Source organism: Catharus ustulatus, chromosome 3 (assembly GCF_009819885.2).
Source record: "Catharus ustulatus isolate bCatUst1 chromosome 3, bCatUst1.pri.v2, whole genome shotgun sequence".
NCBI classification, from domain to species: Eukaryota; Metazoa; Chordata; class Aves; order Passeriformes; family Turdidae; genus Catharus; species Catharus ustulatus.
In genome coordinates this window covers 31,289,061-31,303,824 of record NC_046223.1, presented here as the reverse complement: position 1 = coordinate 31,303,824, position 14,764 = coordinate 31,289,061, and the positions used below count along the sequence as shown (strand labels likewise).

The window sequence follows — 14,764 nt, the reverse complement described above, 5'->3', positions numbered from 1 at the left end:
AATACCAGGGAAAATAATTTTAGCTATCATTTTGTTTTCTTAAACATGTATGATGTTACCTACATTCACCAGGCAAGAGGAAACTTCTGCATACTGCAAGGTGGTAAGATGGTTTTGCAACTCTAGAGCAAATTACAGTAAACAGGGCCACACAAGGCCAATAATGGAAAAGCAAGGTTTAGAAGCAGACATATCCTAATGGTATAAAAATTGTAACCTCCAATCCCATCTGTGTCTCTACCCTATCACACACTTCAGCAGAACAGAACTTATGTCTAGGCTGTACTACAAGTGTTAGTCACACCATTACTCTGTCTGAGGGCCAACATATAACTCGGTTTTGATTATAATTATAGTCTAAACTAGAGTAATTTCTTGTAAGTTAATAAATAGATTTACGAAATGATAGTTTAGTACACGTTCTTGATTTTGTCTTCCTTCCTTGTTCCTTCCTTCCTTCCTCCCCTCTCTCCTTCCTTCCTTCCTTCCTCCTCCTTCCTTCCTTCCCTTCCTTCCTTCCTTCCTTCTTCCTTTGTCCTTCCTTCCTTCCTCCTTCCTTCATCCTTCCTTCCTTCATTCCTTCCTTCCTTCCTTCCTTCCTTCCTTCCTTCTTCCTTCCTTCCTTCCTTCCTTCTTCCTTCCTCCTTCCTTCCTTCCTTCCTTCCTTCCTCCTCCTTCTTCCTTCCTTCCTTCCTTCCTTCCTTCCTTCCTTCCTTCCCTTCCCTTCCCTTCCCTTCCTTCCTTCCTTCCTTCCTTCCTTCCTTCCTTCCTTCCTTCCTTCCTTCCTTCCTTCCTTCCTTCCCTCCTTCCTTCCTTCCTTCCTTCCTTCCTTCCTCCTTCCTTCCTTCCTTCCTTCCTTCCTTCCTTCTTCCTTCCTTCCTTCCTTCCTTCCCTTTTCCTTCCTTCCTTCCTTCCTTCCTTTCCTTCCCCTTCCTTCCTTCTTCCTTCCTTCCTTCCTTCCTTCCTTCCTTCCTTCCTTCCTTCCTTCCTTCCTTCCTTCCTTCTTCCTTCCTTCCTTCCTTCCTTCCTTCCTTCTTCCTTCCTTCCTTCCTTCCTTCCTTCCTTCCTTCCTTCCTTCCTTCCTTCCTTCCTTCCTTCCTTCCTTCCTTCCTTCCTTCCTTCCTTCCTTCCTTCCTTCCTTCCTTCCTTCCTTCCTTCCTTTCTCCTTCCTTCCTTCCTTCCTTCCTTCCTTCCTTCCTTCCTTCCTTCCTTCCTTCCTTTCCTTCCTTCCTTCCTTCCTTCCTTCTTCCGTTCCTCCTTCCTTCCTTCCTTCCTTCCTTCCTTCCTTCCTTCCTTCCTTCCTTCCTTCCTTCCTTCCTTCCTTCCTTCCTCAGCATTGCCCTCCTTGGTTCAATTTAGAATACTTCAGTGTTTTGGTCCATTAAGAGTTTTGTGCATCCAATTTGTTCATGAAGCCTAATTAAACACCTAGCGTCTCTTGATTTTCAGTGTCCTTTTTTTTTTTTTCTTATGGACTTGCAATAGTCATTTACAGAGACAAAATAATGTAAAACTTTTTATTCCCATGGTATTTGCACTTTATTTGAAGCAATGCTGTAGTCTTGTGCCCAGTTCCCTACAGACACCAGCTCTGCAGCAGTATTTATATGAGTGTAATGTGAGTGGGGAGTGTGGCTGAGTTAAGGAGTGCCTGATGTGAATGAGCAGGGCAGTGGTAAATCAGTGGTCAGGGCTCAAGCTCCATCATCCTTCTGATGAACTGAACAGTAAGTTTCCTGTGGTTGTCTCCATGGCACTGTCTCTCTGTCAGTATCCTAAATATCCACAGCTGCTAGAACTCACAGACACCAATAGAAAAAATACAAGTGCTAAATTCAGATTCTGTCATGTGAAACAAAACATGATCAGCTCACAGCTCCAGTTTTCTATATGTGTATGGTTATCCATTCAAAAGGTACAGATACTCCACATAATTTTAAAACATTATTATTTTACATCTTTGAAGCGTTTGGAAAAACTGATTCAGTCCTGATTTGCTACATTGCTCTAGGTGGCCAGTTTCTTCTCTGGCATGTGCAGTAGTCCAGGAGAAAACAATGGTTTGAGGGGCCTAGTCTCTGTGCATTAGTATCTTGTACAGAATCAGGGCCAGTACCTAGTTAAATATGTGCTGCTCTCCTGGCATACACCAAGTTTCCCTCTGGCTCAGACTGCCAGGATGGAATTAAAGCTTGCAGAACTTGGGTGTGCCCCTCTTCACTCTACTGTTTCACAGAGGAAGCAATGTATTTTTTGTCTCCAGAGCAACTCTGCCTTCTGGTAAACATGCATATACTACTTAGCACCTCAGTGGAACATGGGTGCTCTGCATTCCCTGCAAATGAACCCTCTTGCCAACACAACAAAGATGTTTTCTCCTCTCCTGCCCTCACCCTCACAGTCAAGCAGATTTCCAAGAAAGTAAGTCAGCATCCTTTGCCTAGAAGTAAGGAGCCACCTTTCCGTAGGAACATTGTCCCATTTCCAGGACTCCTAAGCATACAGGAATTCCTGTAAAGAAGGTCAAGTATCCTTAAGGAAAGTGTGTGTCACAAAATAGGACAGATTTCATGTAATGAAAGTTATGTCTAAGAAAAATCAGGGCAGGTTAAGAGCGGTATAATAGAGGGAAGGCAAAAAAACCCCAAGCAAAACAAACAAACAAAAAACCAAACCCAAACTAGACTAAAACACCAGAGCCTCCAGCCAGAATAAAGAGCTTGGCTATCAAATACTGAAACTAAATGGCATTTGCAATTAATTGCTGTAATAAGGCCAACTGCCTCCCCAATTGATTTCTGCTTCTTACTAGGGGATCAGCGCTGCTGATTAGTTTATGTAAACTTCCAAGAATATGAATAATCAGAGTTTAGCAAGAGACACCAACTGAAACTAATTCTTCTAGGTCTTTTTCAAAGAATATACAGTAAACAAATTCTGTCCCCTGCACAGCATCACTGGTAGAGCCAGGACTTTTTGTTCCAGCTACTTTTTTTTTTCCACTGAGATGCTATAAAGCCCTTAAAAGCATGAAGAACTGACTATATTGAAATAATTTCCAAGGAAGTGAGTTTTCTTGGCAGAATAGGAGCAGTGGGACAGCTCAGTCACCAATTCTGCAAAAAGGAGGATATTTAGCTGGAGTTCCCTGCCTGCTGAGCAGCTGTTTTGGGATCCAATAGTAGCCAAGTACCATTTAAAAAATCCCAAGGCTGTTGTATTGGCTCTAGGGTCTTAACATACTTCCATCAGCTTATAGACCACAAAGTTACAAGGGCAGTTTAAAAATTGACATTACTGTTTCACTTTGGTTTTGTGTCAACCAGTAGTCAACCAGAATAAAGGATCTGGCCTAGATCCTGTATCAATATAAGAAGTGGAAATAACCTTTCCCTTTCCATTTCTTGTTCCTTTGATAGGATTTTGATTTTCCTGGAACCCACTGACTTCTCTGTCTTCATAGCTGGAGGCTGATTTTACCTCTGACTATTAATGCCCTTTTCTGGTTGGAACAAGACATTGACCTAGATAATTGTAATTAAATGACAGTCAATACATCATCAGGTATTTCCTAATCACTTCCAAAATTAAAAAGATCCCCAAGCCCCTCCACTCTATGCAGCTAAACAAGTTCATGTGCATATATGAAGGGAATAAAAAGGAAAACAACTCCTGATCATTCAGAGCCCAAACTAATTTTTAAATTACTAATAATGGAAGTGTATGTTGCAGTGCAGCTCAATCAGTTGGATTCTTTTTCAAAAAGGCAAAAAATCCTTCAGGTGAAAAACACCAAGAATGTATTAAGCAGACCATTATTGGAACAGCTGCCTAGGGACAAGCTGACTCCAGCACCTTAGTTCACATATTTAGTAAATTTAGACAACGACATATGTAAAATAATATTTGTGATACGTATCACCTGTCTGCATACTGCATCTGTCTGTAAGGTGACAATTTGGTTGAACACAGATTTTTAAAAGAAGAATCATTCCTTTGGAAGATGGAAAATATATACAGAATAGAAGGAAGCATTCAAAAATGATGGAGAAGGCAGAGGAAGATTGCATTTTACAATCAGTGCCCTCTAGTTTGCTAAATGAAATTCAGCTGAACAACTGTTTTTCTAAGCTCTGGTCTGTGCAAAAATATCATGAAGTAAGTTCAAAATGGTCATAAGGTGTTAGGTGTGAACACAACACAAATTTCTTCAAGTGAGGCAAATGAAGCCATGATGAAGTTGCTGACTACAAATATTTACAGTTGTCAGGGGCTGGTAATTACCTTTAATTGCCTACAGAGGATCAGAGATTTAGTGGCAGGAAATTCAATCTAATTCTGTCTGATTCTGTCTCTCTTGCCTTCAGGGATGTGGTTTGAGTTGGGCTGTTATCTGAAAAGGGAGGTTCACTTTGAAGATGTTTGAGAAATACCAAGCAAAACTAAAGGGACAAAAGAAACAACTCCTGTAGAAGTTTCCTTTTTTTTTTCTTTTTACTTCCAGTTGAGGTAAAGATGACTCACTTTCTAAAAGCTCCTAAGCTGCTGCTTTTTGAAGAGTAAATGCCTTTCCTCTTTCCATAGCTGTTATGCAAGATGCAGCAAATACAGATGTTCTTTCTTGCATTCTTGCTTGCTGGCTGGCATGCTCCCCTGCCAGCACACAACTTGTGCAGACCACTCACTAAATCTTAGCCAATACAGGGGTGACTATTTAATGGGCTTGAGTTGAGAAGCCAATAAAAGACAAGAAACTGTCAACAACACAGGAAGAACAAGGGAAAAGGGTGAAAATTGAAATGTGCTGCCTCCAGGAAACCCAAATTTTGTGGTGTGGGCCACTTTTGAAATGGAAACCATATCTTTTCATTTAAGAACGATTGGTAGAAGTAGCTTGATAACTAGTACATTGATTTCAGGCATTGTCAAGAAATTATCTTCACACTGAATGCCATTAACTTTCATTAATTAACACAACTCTTACAGATCTGATAAGGTTTCATTTCTAGAACAAATTTATTTATTCCTTATTTATTCTTATTTTTTTAGTTGAGAAATAAACTCACAAAAAATAAAATTTGTGCTGGGTTTGTAGTGAGATCTTACAAAATCATATTCTTCCACAGTGTCAAGAATGCTGCAGGAAAATAATGACACCAGCAAAAAAATCAGATGCAAGCTAACCTACCACAATAAGCTTTGTCACAGTTTCACTCAAACATCTTCATGAATATACTCATGTGCATATACATGCATGCATGCACAAGTATGTACATGCATTATAGTTCATCAAGTGCAAAAAAAAATTTGTGGCATTACCAGTTATAAATTTTAAATAATAATGGATATTATTTCAGATGTGCTTTGTCCAGTCCTTCACTTTTTTTTTTTTAAAGTTCAAGGCAGTTTCTCAAAATGATGTGTCAACAACATTAAAGACGATGGTTAGGTTAGTATTGAAAAATCTTTAATCTGAAAAAAACATATATATATGTGTGTGTGTGTGTGTCCCTGAATTGAAGTCTCCTTATTCATCTGGCAGTCAGTGACAGGGGAATCCAGCCTTTAGATCTGATTGATGTGGTTTCAGCCTAAAGTTAAAAATAATTTTAGAATGTTTACATAAACTAAATTAATGTATGCATTTTTATTATTGGACTATATATGCCTCGTTTCAGCCCCTTAGCTGAATTTTGTGTGGTTCATTGACGAGTGATGATTGTGATGGATCCACCACCACATCACATCCAACGTCAGTGTATAGTAGTAATACTGCTCTGTATTTCAGAATGGAGAGATGCCCAAAGCATTGTGTGCCATTTCAGAGACTGGGAGACATGCAGAAATGATAGGAGGGTAGGAAATCCTGTTGGAGCAGTACCCTGCGGTGGCTGAGCTGCTGACCCTGTGGCTGCACAGGGTGGTGGTGTCAGGCAAGGCACACAGCCAAGGGCACAGAGCTGTGGTGTTTACTCTCACTGTCAGATGGAGCAGGCAGCCTGGCACTGGGTCTTCTCACAATAGACACTTTTGTCCTCAGATTAATATACCCGTGTCCTTTTGTTTTGATGAGGGATCTAACAAACACTTCATATCTCCAGAGGTGGAGCAACATCTCAGAGAAGCTTTTGCTTCTGTCTTCTAAAAGGAATACGGTTCTGAGCAGCAAATTACTTGTTTTGTACGTCCCTTTTCACTCTTTACTATTCTGGATCCTTATATACTACAGCTTTTTTGATTTTGACCTTGGTTTTCAGAACTGAAAAATTCTTGTGAAAATAGGTGATTTCTTTAATACTTTTATTCCTAAATTCAGAAGGAGCTGCCTTTACAGGTATGTTTGTGCTGCCTTGCAAAGTATACACAGTGATACACAGTTCAGAGAGATAAACACACCTTATTCTTTTTTGGCACCTTTGGCAGGACTTTTGGTTTTGTTGTCCCTATAAGCTAATGCACCAAAATACCTCCTATTAAATGTCACTTCTTGTGCAAGGGAAATGCTGCACTGATCAAACACTTTTGCAAACTGCAACACTTTTCAGTTTTCTCTGAGGTATCTCCAGTATTTCATATAAAAAACTGGCTTCTGCATCAGCTTCTATTTCAAGGTGTTGCTAATGCATTGTATTGAATTATGTAACACCAAAGTTTCAGCTACTTTGAGTGAAAAGAGTCACACAAAGAATCAGTTATTATCTAGTTTCATTTACTGGTGAGTAAATATGAAGCATGCAGCAGAATTCAAATTCTATGTCTTGTTTAATATACCCCACATTTCTGCTTCAGCCAGTAATAGAAAACAGGAGTTGTGCTGCAGCCACAAGACAATGCACTGTCAATGGAACATCCAGATGCTGCTGTGAGAGGGGGCCAGCTTTCACATGGGATTATGGGGAGAGTAAGGAGCAACATATGTAAGGAACTGCAGATATTCCTTTTTTATCTTAACATTTATGGTGATTAGATCATTCTTCCAGTGGCACAAGCCTGTTTCCTGCTGGTACTTTCTGGTGTTTTGCACGTTCTTGTTTTGTGTGTGTGCGCAGCAGCACAGCAGCACTTTAGCTTCCCCCCAGCCCCCAGTTTCTCTCCCTCATTGGTATTTTTGCCATTCAATTTCCCATTCATTGCAGCACCTTACCCTATTGTCTTGTAGACAGACTCTGCCTGCTTTGAACATATCAAAGTAATCTTAGCTAAGGCACCAAATGGATGACCAGCTTTGTCTTAAAGAGGGGTGCTTCATTAACTTTTTACTAATGGACAGGGCCATTTATCTTTGTTACATTGCAGCATAAGAAATGGTTCAGTGTGGAACTGTGAGCAGGGAGATAGCCTTGGTCATTGTGAGCATTCCTAACCTCTTGTGCCTCGGCCTGATGCTGCAGGCTAGTTTCTAGGGCTGGACACAGGTCTCTGCCTCCAGAACCCTTGCTGTAGATAGGAGAGGGATGCAAGAGAAGGAATTGGTTAATCAATCCCAGGTCTCCTTTCAGGCCTTCTTTCTTTCCAAAGAGAAACTGAGAAATTAGAGATGAGGAGGGAGGACCAAGGCAATTAGATGGAGCTTGAAAGGTGGAGATCAGCTACAGAAGTATATGGCATGCAGAATGGGGAAAGAGGGAGTAAAAAAGGGGAAGGACTTAGGGGAGAGATGAAAAAAGTGGTAGTTAGAGATGTGAGTGGGAAGTGAGGATTAACAGACCAATGGGAATGCGTGAACAGAGGGAGGACTGATGGAATATTAAGATCTCTTCTGCTATGCATCACATATAGTTTGCATGCGTAAATAATACAAAACTTTCTCAGGCTTTATGCTGGGAAAGGCAGGAGCATAGTACAGCTCATACTAGAGGAACTATGACGGGTCCCTGTGGTTTCATACAAGACTCATGTGCTGAATATTGTAATTTAGTCAGGTGGCCAATGGCTACTTTGCTTTCAAGGTAGAAGGTTTTACATGCCAGTAGTTAGCGGGTACCTACTGAGCCTGTTTGTGATGGGCCATTATCATTACCAGGGCTGCATTCTGTTTTCGGTCTGTACCCATGTCCTTCTCCATAGGACCAAAGAAACAGAAAGAAAGCCATCATGACTTGCAAGCACTTTGTACCAGTTCTGTACCTTATTGTGTGTTGGTTTAAGTGAAGGCAGAGAGGACAGGACAGCGATGACTTGGCCTCATCTTGTTTGGTTTGGCCTGTGAGTTTGAAGGCAGCGTTTTCCCCCTGTAACTTGCTTTCTCTGGATGTGTCATTGAAGATACACATATTTGTGTGTGTATATATATGGCTTTGCCTTGTGATATGTGTTGACTGGAATTGTCATCATGAGAATTCAGTTATTTCAACCAAAACGAATGTCTTACACATACAAAGAGCAAACAATGTATTTCCATGAGTTAAAAAGAAGAGATATTTTGCAGATGGTGTTACTATCTCTGAATGTCAGTGTTTCTATTTAACAGAGAATGTGGTTTCTTTTGGTGCAGACAGCAACACACACGAGGCAGACAACTCCCCACATTAATCCAGCTATTAAAATCAGACACAGTTAAATGCGAAGTCAGAAAACAGCAAATATGGTACAAACAGTGGTTTACACGGGATTAAAGCTACCTGAGGAACGAATGGAGAGGAAAAACTAGGAGATGAGGGCTTTTTATTTAGCTAGATCACAGAATCACAGAATGACTAGGTTGGAAGACACTTTCAAGATCATCAAGTCCAACCCATGCCCTAACATCTCCACTAGACCATGGCACTGAGTGCCATATCCAGTCTTAAACACATCCAGGGATAGTGACTCCACCACCTCCCTGGCCAGACCATTCCAGTACTTTATCATTCTTTCTGTGAAAAACTTTTTCCTAATATCCAACCTGTATCTCCTGGCACAGCTTGAGACTGTGTCCACTCATTCTGTCGGTTGCTGCCTGGAGAAAGAGACCAACCCCACCTGGCTACAAACACCTTTCAGGGAGTTGTAGAGAGTGATGAGGCCACCCCGAGTCTCCTTTTCGCCAGGCTGAACAACCCCAGCTCCCTCAGCCGTCCTTCCTTGTGCCTTGTGTTCCAAGCCCCCCACCAGCCTTGTTGCCCTTCTTTGGACACACTCAAGCATCTCAACGTCCTTCCCAAACTGAGGGGCCAGAACTGGACACAATACTCAATTACATTCTCCCCACTACAGGGCATAAAGTCTCTTAGGGTCAGACTGAGCGGAGTAGCAGGGGAAATCCCTCATCCCCGCAGACCGTGGTTCGGGGACAGTGTGAGTCGCGGAGCCACGGCCGAAAGCCTCGAGAGGGAAGGTGCGCGGAGGAGCGCTCCTGCTGCCCGGCACTCCGGAGAGCGCCCGGGGCTCGCAGCGCCCGGGGCTGGCCCCGCCGGCTGGCCGGAGCGCGGCGCGGGGCCCTTTAAGAGCGCGGCACGGTAGCGGGGGCCGGGCCTGCCTCCCGCAGCCCGCAGCGCTGCAGCGGCGCTGGCCATGGGAAGCAGTTCCTGCTCCGGCTCCGAGCGAGCGCACGGAGCGGCTGCAGCGGGACCAGCAGCAGCAAGCAGCAGCAGCAGGCACAGGCAGCCCAGCTCCGCTCGCCCAGCAGCATCCAGAGTGGGGATCAGCGCTCTGCCTGACGCGGGATGGACGTTCCTGAGCACTGAGCTCAGCCGCTGGGAAAAGCAAGCAGGGGAAAAGTATACATCTGGATAAGATTGGTAAGTCAAGCTAGAGGCACATCCTCTTCCTCGGGCTGCAGTTTTCCAGTCTCTTAGTTTGTAATGTTCTTTGCAGGCATTTTTTTATTAATTTAATATTTTTTTGTAACTTTTAAGCAGAGGCGACTGGGAAAACATGGAGGGAAAATAAAAGCGTTAAAAAACTTTGACGATTTCTCAGTTGTTTGTGGTCCTGTTTCTGAAATCCTCTTTCCTCATAGAAGCTTTGCTGCAGGAGTGAGGAAGGAGAAACCAGCAAGTGCTTTTGTATGTGGAGGACAGAAAGCTAGTAAGAGTTGTAATTGGCTTTTCCATAGGACACGATTAAAGATTTCCCAAAACAAACCCCAACTTTCAAGAAGCTTGAACTGACTTGTCATTTACTTTCCCGGAGTAAACGCAAGTCTCGTGTTGAAGGCTTAAACGCACTGCGATTTGTACAGCAAGGAGACGGAACTTTTTAAAAACGGTGTTGTCAGTGTAAATCCGGGTGCCGAAGTATTGCCGGGCAAACGCTGTCTATATTTGTTTAAATTTGAGTAAATCCATCGTCAGCGCTGGGAGGGCGCAGGCAGGGGATGCCGTCCCGCCCGTGGCGGACAGAGCGCGCTGTTGCTGCGCCCGCATCCGCCTCCTGAAACGGGAGCTGCTGAAAATCCAGCGCCGGGTGAGCGAGAGATGCTTTAAACCATTAAACCAGCAACTGCTCGCACCAGCGCCAAGCTGTAGTAGGTAGCATCCAGTTGGAGCAGCCAATGTTTTTAATTTTCATTCCCTTAAGTTTTGGGGCGTTTTTTTTCTTTTTTTTTTTTTTTTTTTTTTTAATTTGAATTACAAAGAGAAGTCATTAGAGCCTGGTCATGACCTTGTTACATTTTCTGGAGCGTGCTGTGGAGTCATTCTGGATCAAGAAGGGGAGGGAAAGTGTAGAATCTCTTGACAGAAATGTTATTTCAGCAGTGGTGTAGAAGATGAGGAACTGTCACTCAGTGTTGATCAAGTTGCAGGCTGGAATTGGACATCTGACATGGGAACATACTCCTTGTAGCCAGTAGAGATGTACAGCAGAGGTTAGAGATCTACAAGTGACTAAGATCAGTAAACCCTAATGACTGAATGGCATATTTTCAAGTAGTTTGGGGAAGGGTCATGTCCAGGTATACAGCTTTCCTCACAGAAATCCCAATACTCCTACAAGAGGCTGACAGTTGTGCCATATTTCACCCATATAAAGAAAGAATCAGAAAATGCAGAAATAATCTGTTCTTACCTTTGTGTGTTTATACTTGCTTATGTATCACTTGGGGTCTAAAAGATTCTTCTTTGTGGTTTACTTAAATCAAAGGCTTTAAAAGGAATGAAGATATTCTTTTAACCAATGCAGCTCTCTTGTGAGTAGAGAAGGACCAGAGCTGTCAATTTTCCCCTCTGGTCCAACCTCTGTTAGAGCTTGATGTTTCTGTTGTGACCTGGGGCTTTGGTTGTGCCTCAAACAAGACTTTTCTGTCTGACTGTATTCCTGTTACTTACAAATCACTTGCAGTGGAGTGGAAAGATTTGCAGGTTTTGAGTCCTTAATGTGAGACATGCTGGGCAAAGCAGATTAAAGAACTGAATGACCATATGGAACGCAGTCATTCCAACTACCAATTATTATGCCTCATTGAAAAGTTTACAGTTCTACTACCTCTGTTGGATCAGTGGAGCATGTGAGACAATTTTCTTACCTGCAAGAGACAGTGAAACACTTACTGTGCAGCAGTGCATCCTTGTCATGTTAGTAGTTTTGCAAGAAAAAAGCAGCCATTTCTTTATACTCCTTATGCTTCATTAGACATCCAGGTATGAATGGCCTGTAAAAATGATTTACTGGATCAGAGAATGGATTTCCCTCTTCAGTTCCTCTCTGAACTAGCAGGCATTAGTCAGGTAGTCTGACTACTGCCTTGGTAACTTTCTGAGGAATCTCTTTCACTTCCCTTCAAGCAGACTGCAAGTTCATTGAGAATGATAGAGCAATCAGACACTCTGAGACACATCTGAGCCTAGCAGATGCTTGCCTTGGTAGGAGGCTAATTAATGCATTCAAAGTGTCTCCTCCACCATCACTGATGTCCAGCCAAGCTCTTAAAAGTTGCATCTCCCCCCTATTTGTCTGCATTACATATTTAATATGGTAGCTGTAGTTGTTTCAGGTTGATTCTCCTACTTGCATATATTTAAAATTAAAATGCTTTCTTCACAAATGGAGAAGATAGTGTGATGTGCCAGATCAGATTTTTACCATGTTGTTTGGAAATTCACTCTAGTATTTGTTTTATTTTGCTCCTGAGTGTTTTGCTTTGAGTTACTTTGTATCTGGGAGTGAACACTATAAGTCTGTCTGTGGCTGATGCTGAGGTCATTCAGTTAACTCCTGCAGAGTTCCCAAAACATTATCTTTAATATGACATATGCATGTGATATTTAAAATGTAAAGGGATCCTCCACCTGTGTTTATGCTAAATTAAAGAAACGGAGCTTCCTTGAATAGCTTTTTTCATTAGAGACCACTAATCTTTTTACCTGCCAGATGATACTTAGCATGTTGGCAGTGCTATAAATTCTGTGACTGCCATTGGAGCACTTGTCTACTCCTTGCTTACACTGACAGTAACTCTCTTATGTGAGTTTAGCCAGAGCAAGACTCATGATTACTCAACAAATTACTGTCAGCTTGGTTTCTAATATAATTTTTTGTCATTGTTTCACTGAGCTTCAGGTTAATTAATCTTTGAGCATCTTATAATAGTTTACTTGATGAAGCCTACTGCAAAATCCTTTTTCTTGGAGTGTTTCCAGCGTTATGAAGTGCTGGATGTTACCACAGGTTGGGAAGGCTTGTTGGTGCTCACACAGCTGTGGTGAATATGGCCTTGTTCTTGTAGGTAAAACCTCTTTCTGCTTTATGTAACAGAACCAGGATCCCAACTTAAACCCCCAGTTTCATATCTGTGCTGGTAACATAGTAACTTGCTCTTTTCTTCTATAGAGATTTTGTAGTTTTTTATACTGAACAGTGATAGGTGTGGTTTTGTCTGATTTATTTGCCTGTCTCTACTTTAGTGTTTGGAATGCCACATTTTCCATTACATGAGGGACAAGTTTATCTGTATAAGTGGAGACCTCTCAAGATGTTGTCCTGTGCAAGATCAAAACATGTTAACTTGCAGAGAATATGAAAGTAAGTAAGATTTAATAGCTCTGAAGGTGGATATGGAAAGGAATTAATGCAGGAATGTGTTCCCCAAAGAATATTTTCAGTGGATACATCCATGTAGCTAGTCCTGACTCTCCCAGGGAGACTACATCAGATCTGTCAATACTCACGTGGATTAGCATCCTCCAAAGAATTAATTTATTTTCATCTTCGCATGTGTGCATCTGTCATTTTGTGTCTGAGATAGTCGATGACTGAGATTTTCCTTTTATTATATGGAATTCCAAAGATCTTTTATTCTTTGCCAGATTAATCAGAATCCTTGAAAACTTCAATCTCTTTTTAATCTCAATCTGTTGTTGAGACTGTTATTTCTTAATTTTAAAAATAATGAACAAGAAGTCTTTAAACTATTTTAGGCACTCTACCAGTTTAATCATGCTTTCAAAAACATGATAGTGACCTAACATATCGTTAAATTATCACATTTAAATACTGCATTGACCTTGCCAGTCAGTAAACCAAGCAATGGTGAAATCCCTTTTGTTCTTTCTGCTACACCCTGAAACCTGTGAAATAATCATCTGAGCATTTGGCAGAAGTATGTATCAAGTTGATGTGTTTTGTAGCATGAAATGTAGAAAAGAGGTAGAAAATTTTTAGCTTTTTAGGGACCAAATAAGGTACTTCTGAGATTCCCCCCCCTCCCCCCCCCCCCCCCCTCCTTTTTCATAAATTCAAGAGACCATGGTTTGTAAAGGTTCCACAAGAGAAGAAAAAACCAAGGTGGCAGCTGGTAGTGCTGTTATTTAGTAAGGGCTGCACTTCTCAGTGCCTTCATTGGAAAGAATAAGTTTTATACTCAGGGCTGTTTTTTACCATCTTGTCAAATTGTCCCTGTGGGGAGGGAATGGGCTGGGGGTGTGGCATGGAGCTGCTTCACAGCACAGCTTCTGACTTTTGAAATGGATCAGAGATTAAAAGCAGTTCTGAAGTCTTTGCACCACTTTTAGTTTCTTGCTGTCACACATTGCTCCCTTGGAGAAATGTGACATGGTGAGAAATGTGGATGGGCAGAAGGAACATCAAGTGATGAACTCTCTTTTATGCCACGTTGTGTATGATGCAATATCCAGGGACAGCAGGAAAGCTAATGGCACTTTTTGCAACTGCCCTTCCCGGTTATTTTCACTTGTGCTTCACTTTTTTTCTCACCTGGGTGTTTTGTCATTTAACTAATATGATGTTATTACCAATGTGTGTCTAGCTCTGCAACCTCTTTCTGGATGTGTATCAAGATGTACCTGTAACTATACTTACATCTCTTTATTAACTGGTATGACCATATACTTCTGTTTATTTTGAAATCCATGGAAAGTACATGAAGAAACACTGTAATTTTATTTCTCCAGGAGAATCTTTTCCAGCAGCTGATGAAATCCAAGCTCATGCCAGATGAAAAGCCCTAGTGTTATCATTTTCAGTTAATTAAAAAAATAAACACCAAATCCCTTACAGCAGTAGGTTTATAAGTACTGTGTGTGTATGTGTGCATGCATGTGCAGGCCCACACCAGTGCTTCACTCTCATGTGTCTTTGACAGCACACTGGAAATTAACATAAACATTTAGGTTCAGAACTTGATGCAGGGATATAGAGGTGGATGGAGGAGTTTGTTTGCTTTGGTACATCTTAGAGCAGCTGAAACAGACCCAAAATAAAGTAAAAGCTTTAGTGTTTGCCTTAAGATGGCAACATTTTTGTTGTCTTCTTTTTTTTATTAAGAAAACATGCTAAAGGCTCAATTTTTATCTTCTGGTAGGCAAGCAAAATATTTTTTCTGGCA

The 14,764-nt window shown here is 41.6% G+C and overlaps 1 protein-coding gene across 4 annotated transcripts in view; it reads left to right on the top strand.

Annotated features, from left to right (window-relative positions):
- Window positions 1-14,764, top strand: part of DAAM2 (dishevelled associated activator of morphogenesis 2) — a 200,137-nt gene that overhangs the window by 17,875 nt on the left and 167,498 nt on the right. For 2 of the 4 annotated variants that reach the window (XM_033053951.1, XM_033053948.1), the window contains exon 1: window positions 9,467-9,719. The exons of the other annotated variants lie outside the window; for them this stretch is intronic. The gene's annotated coding sequence lies outside the window, so the exon portion shown is untranslated. Of the gene's footprint in view, window positions 1-9,466; window positions 9,720-14,764 lie in introns of those variants that run through there. 4 annotated transcript variants of the gene reach the window in all.